The sequence below is a fragment of the Hypomesus nipponensis genome, chromosome 26, assembly GCF_054491055.1.
Source record: "Hypomesus nipponensis isolate SF chromosome 26, ASM5449105v1, whole genome shotgun sequence".
Taxonomy (NCBI): domain Eukaryota; kingdom Metazoa; phylum Chordata; class Actinopteri; order Osmeriformes; family Osmeridae; genus Hypomesus; species Hypomesus nipponensis.
The window spans coordinates 3,206,972-3,220,563 of NC_140386.1; the positions used below are offsets into that span (position 1 = coordinate 3,206,972).

General features: G+C 39.9%; 1 protein-coding gene across 10 annotated transcripts in view; it reads left to right on the plus strand.

The window, feature by feature from the left end:
- cdc14ab (cell division cycle 14Ab) overlaps positions 1-13,592 on the plus strand; it is a 169,015-nt gene that overhangs the window by 55,094 nt on the left and 100,329 nt on the right. The window lies entirely within an intron of this gene.

Consider the following 13,592-nt stretch of genomic DNA (forward strand, 5'->3'; position numbering starts at 1 on the left):
CACTGAATTGCTCCTCCCAAGGTTTCTTCCATTTTTCCTCCTTTAGTGGGTTTTTCTGGGAATTTTTCCTTGTCTTCCTTGAGGGTTGCGGTTGGTTGAGGGGCAGTTCTATGGGCGTATGTGAAGCCCTCTGTGACATTGCTTGTAAAAAGGGCTATACAAATCCTTTTTGATTTGATTTTTAAAATGTATTTACAAGTTGTTGCTGTGGGATGTTACCCCAGTCTTCCACCAAAGCACTTGCAAGTTCCCGGACATTTGTTGGGGTAATGGCCCCTAGCACTCACCTTCCAATCCAACAAGTCTGAGATGTGCTCAATGGGATTGAGATCTGGTCTCTTTGCTGCCCATGGCAGAACATCGACTTTCCAGTCTTGCAGGGCATCACGCACAGAACGAACAGCATGGCAGTGTCATGCTGGATGATGACGTCAGGATGAGCCATCAGGAAGGGTATTATTGTAGGCTGAAATGACAAGAAGCTGAGTTTGATCATGCTGTGACACATCGCCCTAGACCACCTAAAAATCCTGTTCCAAAGTAGAGGTCTTGGTGTAAAACTTGGTGTCACACACATTCACATTCCTTCAACGATAAATGCGAGTCAGACCATCACTCCTGGTGAGACAAAACCTGTTACTTGTCAGTGAAGAGTACTTTTCCAGACCAGTCCTGTCTGGTCCGGTGAAGGTGAGTTTGTGCCCGTAGGTGACATTGCCGATGATGTCTGGTAAGGACTTGCCTTACAACAGGCCTACAAGCCCCAGCTCAGTCCAACCTCTCTCAGACTATTATAGACAGTCTGAGCACTGATGGAGGGATTGTAGATTGTATTGTTCCTGGTGCAACTCAATTGTTTGTTGCCGTCCTATACCAATAGGACTCCTGACTCGTTACGGCCGTTTTATCCAATTTACAAACAAAAAATATGTTCCCGAATCATTTTTCTTCTTTTCTCAGGCCTTGCTCAAAATAATAGCTTTTTTAAAGAAGATTTTTTGCTGAACACCGATTCATTTTAAACTAATCAAAAATGGGGAAATTGGTGTATATATATTATTGTTTTCTAGCATCAAAGACAACATTGGCCTATTATGAAGCCAGGAGCATGGTGAGCCATTCTACTGTGCATATTTCTCCTTAGCTGAGGAATTTACTGAAGGGGGGTTGCACAGAACCCCTTAAATGGTTTCCTAAGCTAAGTTGAAATGTTAAGGGATTTACTACATTGAACGTGTTTTCACAGCAGTAAAATTCGACGGTTTCCACTGAGACCTTGTTTGTTCAGTTGTATTGCTAGTGCATCGCTAGTAGCTAGTTAGCTCTAGCTTAGATCTAGCTAGAGCTAGTTTAGATCTAGCTAGCTTATAGACCTAAGAAGGCAAGAAAACCAAGTAGGTCAGAGGAAGAAAAATAAAATAATTATATATATATATATATATATATATATACTTCTACAGGAATACAAAAAAAGAAACAACATACTAAAACATACATTTTATCCACAAATAACTGCAAACAAAAAGAAACGAATGTAGGATGAGATTGCATTAAAAAAAACTCAAGAAGTTTGGTGAAGCGGTCAATTTAAGAAATAAAAAATATAGCTAGCTATATGATAACTTGACTCTTATGTCCAAAAAAGAAAACCAATTTCAAGAGAGTCCAATTAAGCTGGTGATATCAACTTTACTTGTAGGTCTTGTTGCTACACAGTAATGTTTAAGTGAGAGCTAGCCTAGCTGTAGATCAAAATGAGATCAACAGTTGAACTGCATTAAACTGCATTTACCGGCGTGAGTCTTTAGCTACTTTATTTACAGAGGTAGCCGACACATAAATAGCCTTCATGTGTAGACTGCAGCACAGTAACCTAACATAGTGCTATAGGTGTGGGAGGGGTTCATTTATCTTCATAAACTCAGCCGTGTTTCGGTAAAGAATAAGTCAGAGGTACGGTACCTTAAGTTTTCTTCCTTACTTTGTTTGCTAAGGTCTTTCGTGCCTGCTTTAACGAACTTTAAGGGAATCCTTTAGTATACAACCAGGATAAGGAGAAGAATACTTAAGGGAATATTTAAGGAAACCTTAAGGAGAACACTTAAGGGTGCTTTGTGCAACTGATTATATTTTAAGGAAACCTTAACTCTGACTTTAAAGTGTTTTGTGCAACCGGCCCCTGAAGTTCAACATAGTGCTCACTAGTATTGGGGGTAACGCATTACATAATATTATTACTTAAGTAAGTAACAAAGTCATATAACGCCTTAGATTTTGACATTAAGTAATATTATTACAGTTATTTAAGTAACTTGCGTTAATTGTCCAAGTTAATGCATGAATTCAACAAAGGACTAAAATAGCCTTATAAATAGACGACACTTGCCTAAACGACACTTCCTGGGTGCAGTAACCTACTGTTTGTCTTTGATTCACGCTGCAGGCAAACACAACAGCAATCATGGCCTTAGAACAGGTCATCATTGTAAATGAGAATTGGTTCTCGATTGATTTTTACCTGGTTAAATGAAGGTCATATATATATATATATATATATATATATATATATATAAACGTGTTACGTTTTAGAGGGGGAAATATTCACACTTTCGCTTTCATTGAAGATAAAGGAAAAAACATTTAAGTGAACTGCAAGCTGTGCCCCCCAAAAATACTATCTACTGCCAAAAGCAGCACTTCAAACTTAAAAAACACCCCGAAAGTGTCCACGGAGAAACAAAGCTGGAAGCTAGTGAAAAATCCACTTTAAACCTTGAGAGATGACGACTCATTTTCACAAGCGGCTGCTAACATAGTATAATTTATTCACACAAATATATGATTATTTTTGAATTTATAAGCCTTTTTGATGTTTAAGATTGTTTGAAATAAACGTTCTTCTTTAAAGGAACACAATTTTGCGTCTGTAGTGTGTGTTCTTGCAATTTTTTTACAAAGTCAAACTCGCTACTAGAGACCCTGCTTAGGTCGTTGCCCCCGCGACCCGATCCCCGGACAAGCGGAAGATGACGAGACGAGACGAGAGACTCGCTACTATTAAAAGTAATAGTAAAAGTAATAATGTACAGAATGTAATAATGTAACTTAATCACACTAGTCTTACTGAACAATAATAAGTAAATAACTAAAAAAATAAAAAGTAATAACTAATATATAACTTTTTTTGAGTAACTTCCCCCAACAGTGGTGCTGACCATCAGTGGCGTAACTATAGGGAGTGCAGGGAGTGCAGCTGCACTAGGGCCCGTGGCGAAAGGGGGCCCGTCCTCGATCTGAAGTGAGAACTCTACCTGAAGAACTGACCGGGCCCCTCGCTCCGCGTAAATCACAGAAAGGTTAACATATGATCCAGTCCGATCAATTCACAAACATTTCTCAATTATGGTGTCAGTTATTCTCACCTGCCCAATAAACATTTTAACAATAGTCAGTTTTAACAACAGCAAATAGCCTAATTCATTTTGCCTCATTTGCCTTTTGCTGAATGAAACAAATCTCGTTTGTCTGGGTAATATGTTGTCAACAATTCTATAGCCCACCCACACGTTGTGATTGTTTGCCATCCTGTTGTGTTGCATTGCCTTGTGTGTTGAGTAATTGCGGTTACGCTACCCCATGCCCTTCATTCAAAAACACAAAAGTGGCTGCAGGAAGCGGCACGAACGCAAAGAGCAGGATGAAAGGGTGGCAAAGCTGGCAAAATTATCTTCATTTGGATTTGTGGCGAGGTGTTCAAGAGGACACTACATCTGACCCCCAGCCCAACAGCAATGAGTGAAACTCAGCCACCAGGGTAGGCTAACGTTTACTGTCTGGTATAACCTATTGAATGCATTTAGACATGGCTATTAAACGTCATTAAATGCACGTATAGGCATAAGGCAGCAGCCAGGTTAGATATTGAAAACAATGTGCAGGATGTTGTTGGAAAATAGCTAACGCTAGATAGGCTAATCACTCATCATGGCTAATCAATCAATTCACAATGTGTATTGTAATAAGCAGTGTTGGGAAAATTCACTTTTTACATGAACTAGTTCAGTTCATAGTTCATAATTCAAAATGTTGAACTAAGTTAGTTCAGTTCTTTTTTTCAATATGTGGCTGCCGTCTGCAATACCGCTCTCTGCCTACGCAATTCGGCGTTCTCACACTTGCCATGCATAGACAGTAGAAGAAAGAAAGAAATAAAGAACACGCAGCGATTGACAGGTTGGGTAACCCTGGACACAAGACTGTTAACGGTGTGTTTTTAGCCTGGAAGTCTCTAGAAATCTGGCACCTTATTAAACAAAATCAAAAAGAGTGAACGCACCATTCACAGACACCAGAATGAATGCGTCCACTGCAAAGTATCGTTCATCAGGCAGCAATACAGTAGGCTACGTTCAGTTCACGTTCACCAAAATTATGAGTTCAGTGTTCAGACGCAACACTGATAATAAGTACATTTCCATGGGTCTCGCTGAGATCAACACTCAATAATTTTGCCCGACGATAGGTCGGTTAAGGGGCCCGTTGGTGAGATCTGCACTCGGGCCCGCCAAGTCATTGTTACGCCGCTGCTGACCATATCTCGGTTTTGTGAGCTTCAATGCTCAAATGAGCAATGCAATATTTAAAACAGCTTTGATGCTTTGTCTACATTACAATGGTCTGTGATTTAAATACAATTGCTTTTACATATAATCAGAGGGCCTTCCCTGTGATAACATTTATTGTCACATGGTCTTCTCAGACATGTACAAAATGGCTTGGTGGTTACCCACCTTTACACTTACGGAAGTTGACATGATTGACATGATTCCCTAAATGAATAAGGACTAATTCACGTTTTACCAATTGGACAAACATAGCCGTTTGTCCAATTGGTAAAACGTTGTCTAGTGAAGGTAATTACGTTTACGTTTCTTAGCCTGGTTTTCCATCTCCATATTGTCTCAAATTAGCTTTCGATCTGTCAGTGTCACTGTTGTCTGTAAGCGGCACCAAAGGCTGCATACGTTCATTGGGAATTTTCCACCGGAGCTTTAGCTAGCTGGCTAACGTTGCGTTCTCTCCTCCTGTGTTCAATGACTCAATTCATCAAGCTGTAGCTAATGTTAGCTAAGTCTATGTCAACAGAGCTGGGTAACTTAACTTAAATATACCAGAAAATATAAAAATGATTGAAACCATCATTCACCAAATTCAGTCAGGTTAATCACCGAGGCCAGGAGTGCTGATTGTCGTCTGCACTGGTGATGCAAAGCCCTTCGGGTTAATATTTCCATGCACTCGCGCTCCCTTCTGACACGTGCACCTGTTCGCAGTTCAATGAATTTGAATACAGGCCGGCGAGGCTGTGATTGGAAAACGGGACTGGAGCTGTCCCTGATGGGACAAATCAAAATCACCATAAATCGGGATGTCCCGGACGAATCGGGACGGTTGGCAACCTTAACTCTAATGCTCACGTTACGTTTTCACATGCTCGGAATTACATGAGAAATAATTAAACCAAGAGTTACACAAAACATACATGTAACAGAATGCCAGGCAAGCTGTCACCGTCACACAACGTCATTGTTACGCTGGTTCTACTTGGCTCTCAACGAAGGCAGTCGCATTTTCTTTCCCTCTCCTCCCCCTGACCTTCCCTGCTTGCTTCCCTGCTTGGCTTCTATCCTATCCTATCTATTGTCCTATTCACTGAGAAATGCTCTGAAGTTTCAATCATTTGGATAGTTTTTGATGATATTACTCAAAATCAAATACGTCTGATTGGGGCAAACTGGATCGACTACAACCACTAAAAGGAACAACCTGAGGGACTGAAGCCCAAGGAGAGCAGAGGTATTTTGGGCTACTCTCCAAGACTGACCACAGGCAAGCAAGCTTAAGCTTGTTCCTTGTAGAACTATGACTTGCAAAGACTGCAAACAACTTACTCAGAGGATAGTCGAACTGGAGCTAAGAGTCAGAACCCTCTTAGATATCAGAAAGACCGAAGACTTTATAGATTCCATGCTACCTAGCCCGGAGGCTAAGCTACTGGCTAATGAGCCATCCTTGGAACCAGCTTTCTTTCCACCGGATGAGTCATGGCCTGCTCTCGGCTCTAAACCAAAGAGGCCCAGCACCGCTTCTACCTTCATCGAAGTTGGGACTGTCACCAAGGATAAAAAGCGAGGCAGAGACTCTTCCCACATCACCTCTCCTCCTGTCCCACTCAGAAACAGATTTGAACCACTGGGAACTTTCTCTCCTTTGTGTGTGGAATCCAAGGCGAAGAGGCACAGGAGTGCTAGCCACGCAGCTTACAAACATGAAGGGCCCAGATCGCCGACACACCATGATGGTAGCTACTACACACATGCAAATCCAACACATCGTCTGCTGCGACCGGGAGTCGCCCATTTTACTCCAAGCCCCTCTAGGACCAGTCGGGGTGCTGTTCGACCCCCTATCAAGCCTAATCAGACAACAATACCACAGGATTATCGAGATCCAAGGTATGCTAAGACTACCCACAGCCCATCAGCACTTAGAAGAGCTAACGCTGCTAGCACTAAAGAATCTACTGCTAGCACTGACACAGTGGTTAACTTTGGTTTAGCACAAAGTCCTATCTTTGCTAACCCAAATAAGCTAAGAACTGGCTCCGCAGCTACTGATAAGGCAAACACTAGAAATGCAAACACAACACCACATATGACCACTATCTTGATTGGAGATGCCATGACAGCACATGTTAAACTGGCAAAGACAGAAAATATTTGTCTTAGCAACACATCTGTCGAGGAACTGTCGTCAGAGGTACAAACAATCCTCAACAATAAACCAAACAACCCTAAGATTATCATCCACACTGGCTCGTTTGATATCCTACACAAGAAAACTGGCACTGAGATACTAAAAAACATTTCACCCAGCTACTGAACACACTCAACAGATGTATTCATCAGTGGACCGATTGCATGTTTTCGCAGAGGAAAAGAAGCCTTCAGTCGACTACTATCTTTCAACACATGGTTGGCGTCTGTCTGGCACACAAACTGACATTTATCGATAATTTCAATGTGTTCTGGAACTGTGCAGACCGTTTTCAAGCTGACGGACTCCACCCAAACCGTAGAGGATCTCGACTACTAACAGCAAACATCAGTCACGTGCTCCTGACCACAAATCAAGTTTCTCTCCCTATCCCTGTTGTGTCTAAGCTGACTGACGCATCCCAATCAACCTCCCATGGAACCGAACAGAACATTCAAACAGCCTCCTGCAAGGTCATGGGTCCTGCACAGATCTGTACCCCCCAGATGAACTCCCTTGTGATGGAACAGCTCAGTGTCATAGACTTTCTCCAAGAAACGGTACTCTAGGACAGCCACCATACTATTTTATTAGGCATACCGGTCATCATCACAAACAGAAAATGGCATGGTAAAATGCATGGTTACAAACCTGAAACTAGTGTTAGAAGTCACAGAACTATCCATATTCTTCCAACAGATTTATCAACACCTGTTTTATCTGTTAATACCCCACAGATGAAACTGGCCCTTCTAAATGTTAGATCACTAAATAACCAAACATTTCTAGTTAATGATCTGATCAAAGAAAACAGCTTAGACTGCATCTGTCTAACAGAAACCTGGCTAAACAATGACACGGCAACAGCAACTCTGATAGAAGCGTGTCCACCCGATTACAGTTTTCACCAAGTTTCTAGGAAATCAAAAAAAGGTGGAGGAGTCGCAGCTATTTTCTCCTCTGAACTGTTGTTCAAAATCACTGAGCTAGGTGAATTCACATCATCTGAATATCTTGCTATAGAGCTCAAAACCGAATCAATACTTTTAGTTATTATATATCGGCCACCCAAGCACTCGCCAATATTCATACAAGAATTCTCTGAACTATTATCACTGTGTCACTAAATATGACAAAGTAGTTTTAAACGGAGACTTAAATATCCAAGTAAATAAAAAAGCAGACCCAAGAACTATTGAGCTCTTAAATCTCCTTGACAGTTTCAATCTAATTCAACACTTAACAGACCCAACACACCGGCACGGAAACACACTAGATCTAGTGATATCAACTGGACTAAGTATCAATAATATTTCAATAACTGATCTACCCCTCTCAGACCACCATGATATACTTTTTAATGTGGAAATTATCCTAACAAAAAACACAAAACAATTCTTAGTCCAAAGAAGAAATTTAGACAATACAGCTATGATGAAATGTTCTGAACAATTTGCTCTATATGAGCCAACTAGTCATGATTGCTCTCTGAATGAAATGGTAGAGAACCTCAATGATGCACTATTATCTGTGTTAGACTCTGTTGCACCACTGAAAACCAAAAAGAAGTGCACAAGCAGAACCTCCCAATGGCTGAGAAATAAAAATGTTAGTGAAACGAAAAGAAAATGCCGTGCTGCACAGAGAAAATGGAGGAAAACAAAGATCACTATCCACTACAATATCTACAAAGATACACTAACCACCTATAACAAAACCATCCGTCTAGCAAGGAGAGAATATTTCTCCAACATTATTACAGAAAATGCCAGAAATTCCAGAGTTCTTTTCTCCACCATTGACCAGCTGCTAAACACTGTCCCTGTCCCACCCCCATCCTCAGCAGTTAAATGTGAAGAGCTTGCTTTGTTCTTCAAGAACAAAATAACTTTGATCAGAGCTACTATTATTAAAAGTGGGGTCGAAACTGACATCAGTAGATTCTGCAACATAACCATGAGCACATTTACCTGTATCACACTTAGATTCGCTGACAATTTTGGAAAGTTCACTAACTCCACAACCTCAGATATTGATCCTATACCCACAACATTCTTTAAGCGAGTGTTTGATAGTGTCTCAGGTCCGGTGCTAGAGATTATAAACACATCCCTTAGAACTGGCGTCTTCCCAGATGCCTTCAAAACAGCTGTTGTAAAGCCCCTATTAAAGAAACCCAAATTGGATAACAGTCTACTTGCAAATTACAGACCAATATCAAACCTTCCATTTATTAGTAAAGTACTGGAAAAGAGTTTTAGTCCAATTAAATTCTTTTCTTGAAGAAAATAACATCCTGGAAGTCTCGCAGTCAGGTTTCAGGAAATATCACAGTACTGAAACTGCTCTCACCAAAATAATAAGCGACCTCAGACTAAACTCTGATGCAAATAAAGTCTCGATCCTTATCCTGCTAGATCTCAGTGCAGCATTTGATACCATTGATCACAACATCCTAATCAATAGACTGGAAAAGCTTATTGGGTTCACGGATAGTGTATTGAACTGGATAAAATCATATATCACAGGAAGGAAGTTTTATGTTAGTTTAGGAGACCATAGGTCCAAGAAACATGAGAACTGCTTTGGGGTTGTTCAAGGAAGCTGCTTGGGTCCATTACTTTTTTCTCTTTATATGTTACCACTCGGGAACATAATCAGTGAACATAACAGATTTCCATAGCTATGCGGATGACACACAACTATATATATCCACTGAACCCAACGATGCAACGGCCATCAATTCCATTAACAACTGCCTGTTGGCAATAAACAAATGGATGAATGATAACTTTTTTAAATTAAATGAAGACAAAACCGAAGTCCTATTATGTGGCCCCAAATCCAAAAGAGAGATGCTTACTAAGAATCTAGGAGACTTAACCCCCTGTCTTAAACCAGAGGTGACGAGTCTCGGTGTAATCCTGGACTCAGATTTGAATTTCAACTCTCACATAAATAAAGTGACCAAAACAGCTTTCTTTCACCTGAGGAATATAGCAAAGGTACGACCATTCATAAACCAAAATGATGCAGAGAAGTTAATTCATGCTTTTATATCCAGCCGGCTGGACTACTGTAACGCACTTTTCACTGGTCTTCCCAAGAAAACCACTGAAAGACTACAGCTCATTCACAATTCTGCAGCTAGATTATTAACCAAAACTAAAAGGAGAGAACACATTAATCCTGTCCTAGCTACTTTACACTGGCTCCCTGTCACTTTCAGAATTGACTTTAAGGTCCTTTTCCTCACATACAAAGCTCTACATGGACAAGGACCTAGCTACATTGCTAACTCCCTTATAAACTACACACCAGCTAGAACACTGCGATCATCAAATGCAGGCCTATTAGAGGTCACCAGAAGCAGTCATAAGAATTGGTCATTCGGCCTTTGCTAATTACGCCCCAAAACTATGGAACAAATTACCCGTAAATATTAGGGAAGCGAACACGCCAGACAATTTTAAAAGACAGCTCAAAACCTACCTTTTTACCGAAGCATTTAAGTAATTGTATCTCAGAAGTGTTTTACTACTTTTATTAGTTACATTATTGTTGCTATTTTAATTATGACGTTTAACACTTGTTTTTAGTGATTTTATGTAAAGCACCTTGAGCTACAATTCTTGTATGAAATGTGCTATATAAATAAAGTCTTACTTACTTACTAGTTATGTAGAGTGCCCATGGTGGCCTGTCCAAGTACACATGGAAGAAAAAGTAGAGAGGATCAGATCAATGATGATGGTAATGACTTGGCATTCAGCTCTGTGTCGTAATAATACAGTTACCTCCTTGTTCTCTTAAAAGAGCCCTGCCCTATTAACAACATCAGCTTGACAGCAAAAATATATATGATTCAGAACTAAATGCATTGTTAATTCTATGTATACAACTAATTTTATTAATTTAATTTCACCATTAAACGTCAGCCTATTGTTTAAATATCCATCATAGTGGTCTACCAGGTCATTTGCTATTTCTGTTTTTATCAACGATTTCTTCTTCTTCCAAATACACCAAATAGTTAATTTTGACAGAACAAACATTTTTTTCCAGGATCTGATCCTTAAAGCCCCTATGGGTGATTGACTACCAATTTCAGTAGGCCTATAGGATTGAAAAAACTTTGCACAAATGCCAGTTTAGTTATGTTTAGTCAAGGTTAAACATTGTATGGCACATAAATATAAGAAAAGCAAATGTTTTGCTCTAGGGCATCTTTAATATAATTGATTCAGCTCTGATTTACTCTTATGTTGAGATTGACATTTAAATTGGAATTTAAATTGATGCATAAAAAGCACAAATTGGTAATATTAAAAAAAATCTCCAGAATACAGGAAATGAAGTATTTAACACAGTCAAAATCTCCTGGGGGACAACACCCAGATCCCCGCTTAATTATTTTACCCCTACATGGGGGCCACTGCCAAGGTGTCCCTTATTTGACCACATTGGAGGTGGCACCCTACTTGTTACTGAGACAGTTCTTCTCAGTGGCTTTGGTACCTATATTTCTAATATCACAGTTGAAATTCTTTGTCATCTCTGAAGTACTTCAACCTCCACATCACATCATCTATTCTAGTCACTTATCCACGTCATAAAAGCAATCGCTCATTATTTTGAACAAAAATTACGAGTTCTCTGGTACATTAATTGGCAGTATTATTATGTAGCATTAGGGGTGTTTGCTATGTTTATATTAACATTTTGTATTTTTTCCTTTGTGCTATGCAGTGCTGTAAAATAGTCTTGTATTTTCTGTATCACATTGTCATAAATATGACACGTCAAAAGACAGAGGAGACTACGGAATTCGTACGAACATTGTTCCATGACTGACCAAGGAGGCTAATGTGGTAGTAAGAGTGCTCATGTCCGTGAGGCGCACTGCTGATTTATAATGTCGCTATTGAGTTGGTGTTGAGTTTTTTGCACATTTGCAATGTGCAGGTTGTTTTGACATCAGTAAACAAGCAGCTGATTCAATGTTATGCTAGCAGTGATCACTGGAAACTAACTGTAGCTAATAACCTCCAGCCATACCTACCAAAATAAACCATCCAGTTTAAATAGTCTTTTTCTTAGTTAGCTAGCCAGTATTTCATGAATATCAGTTTTTTTTCTGTATCGCATTGACAAATAATATTATTCCTGTGCCTGATTTTGGCTCGCTAAATCCATATCGTTTTGGCTCACAAGAGCTTGCTTCGTGCAGCTCAGTCAACTTAACATGGCCGAGAGTTCAGAGCAAAGAGAGCAGAACTGGCAGAGATTTTTTTGAAATGTTGAAATGCTTATCCAAACAATGTCAATCGCGGTACTGCACTCTGCTGGATTTTAAAAAGGACACCTGTAAAATATGAACTTGGCAGAGTGCCCAGTTCTTGAGATAATAATTGGAAACTCGCTACCCTAAAATCCCATTCAAAATAAACACGTATACAGGCATACACGCATACACAGATTCCTGGAATTATTTGAGAGATATTCAGAACAATGGTGTTGTAATAGCAGTGTTGTGCACGTTCATACCTCTCATGAACTCATTCAAAGTTCAGTTCATACAAGTAAATATTAATCCTTCACGTTCATAGTTCACCATTTAAATTCTGAATGCGTTCATAGTTCAGTTCATTTAATAGTTTTAATGCGGAAATTGAAAATGAAAGACTTAACTTGTTTTTTAACACTTGGATAGGGTGACCAGACGTCCACTTTTATCCGGACATGTCCTCTTTTCAAGACCCAAAAAATTTTGTTTCTCTGGGTCTTTCACCATAGACACATGTATTTCACAAACTAATTATTACACCCTTACAAGATTTGAAAAGTGTATCTCCCTTACGTTCCACCTTCTTACGCGAGCTCTTGACTAGAGTCATTGGTCGACCGCCTTCTCAGTGTTGCCAGATGCACGATCATTATTTTCCAAATACGATCATTTTGAGTCTTTGGTAGCTACGATACTGCGGCATTTCCAATCTGGCAACACTGAGCACCTTACCGCCTCCACTAGTTGCATTGTTTACAACAGCACACATCTGCAGCCATGCCGAAATGTAAATGTGTCTGATATATGATCATATTGCCTATGTCATTTGTGTAATTTCATTTGTGACATTTATGCATTCACATGGACATGGTGCATAGATGCGTGAGTTCTAAATATTTCCGACGCTCCCACCCATAGACATAGGATATATGTCTATGCTCCCACCAGAATGAATTATTTTTCCAAAACGGAAGCTAGCCAGCTTTAGTTAGCTTCCATTACCTAGCAACCTAGCGTTGCTTGTTTGGTCTACATGTGTGTGGAATGAATCATGGGTAACGTAGTGCGAAGTCACAGGTTAGGCTACATAGCGAACATTTTACGGGCACTGAGCAACGACACAGTGTAAGCATTCGTTTTAGACAGCGTCTCTCCTTACGAGAAGGAAACCATTCCGTAACGTTTAAGCTAGACCTCAGATAATATGAAGGTGTTCACCGTTCAATTCATTATTTGTCATTAAGTTTTGTTCAGTTTATCGTTCTCATAAAAATGAAAGTGTTCAATGAACACGTTGTTTTGAACAAGCACATGCACAACACTGTGTAATAGTTATACATTACATTTACATTACATTTAGTCATTTAACAGATGCTCTTATCCAGAACGACTTACAGTTAGTACAGGGACATTCTCCCCGAGGGTGAAGTGCCTTGCCCAAGGACACAACATCATTTGGCACGGCGGGGAATTGATCCCTCTGATTACT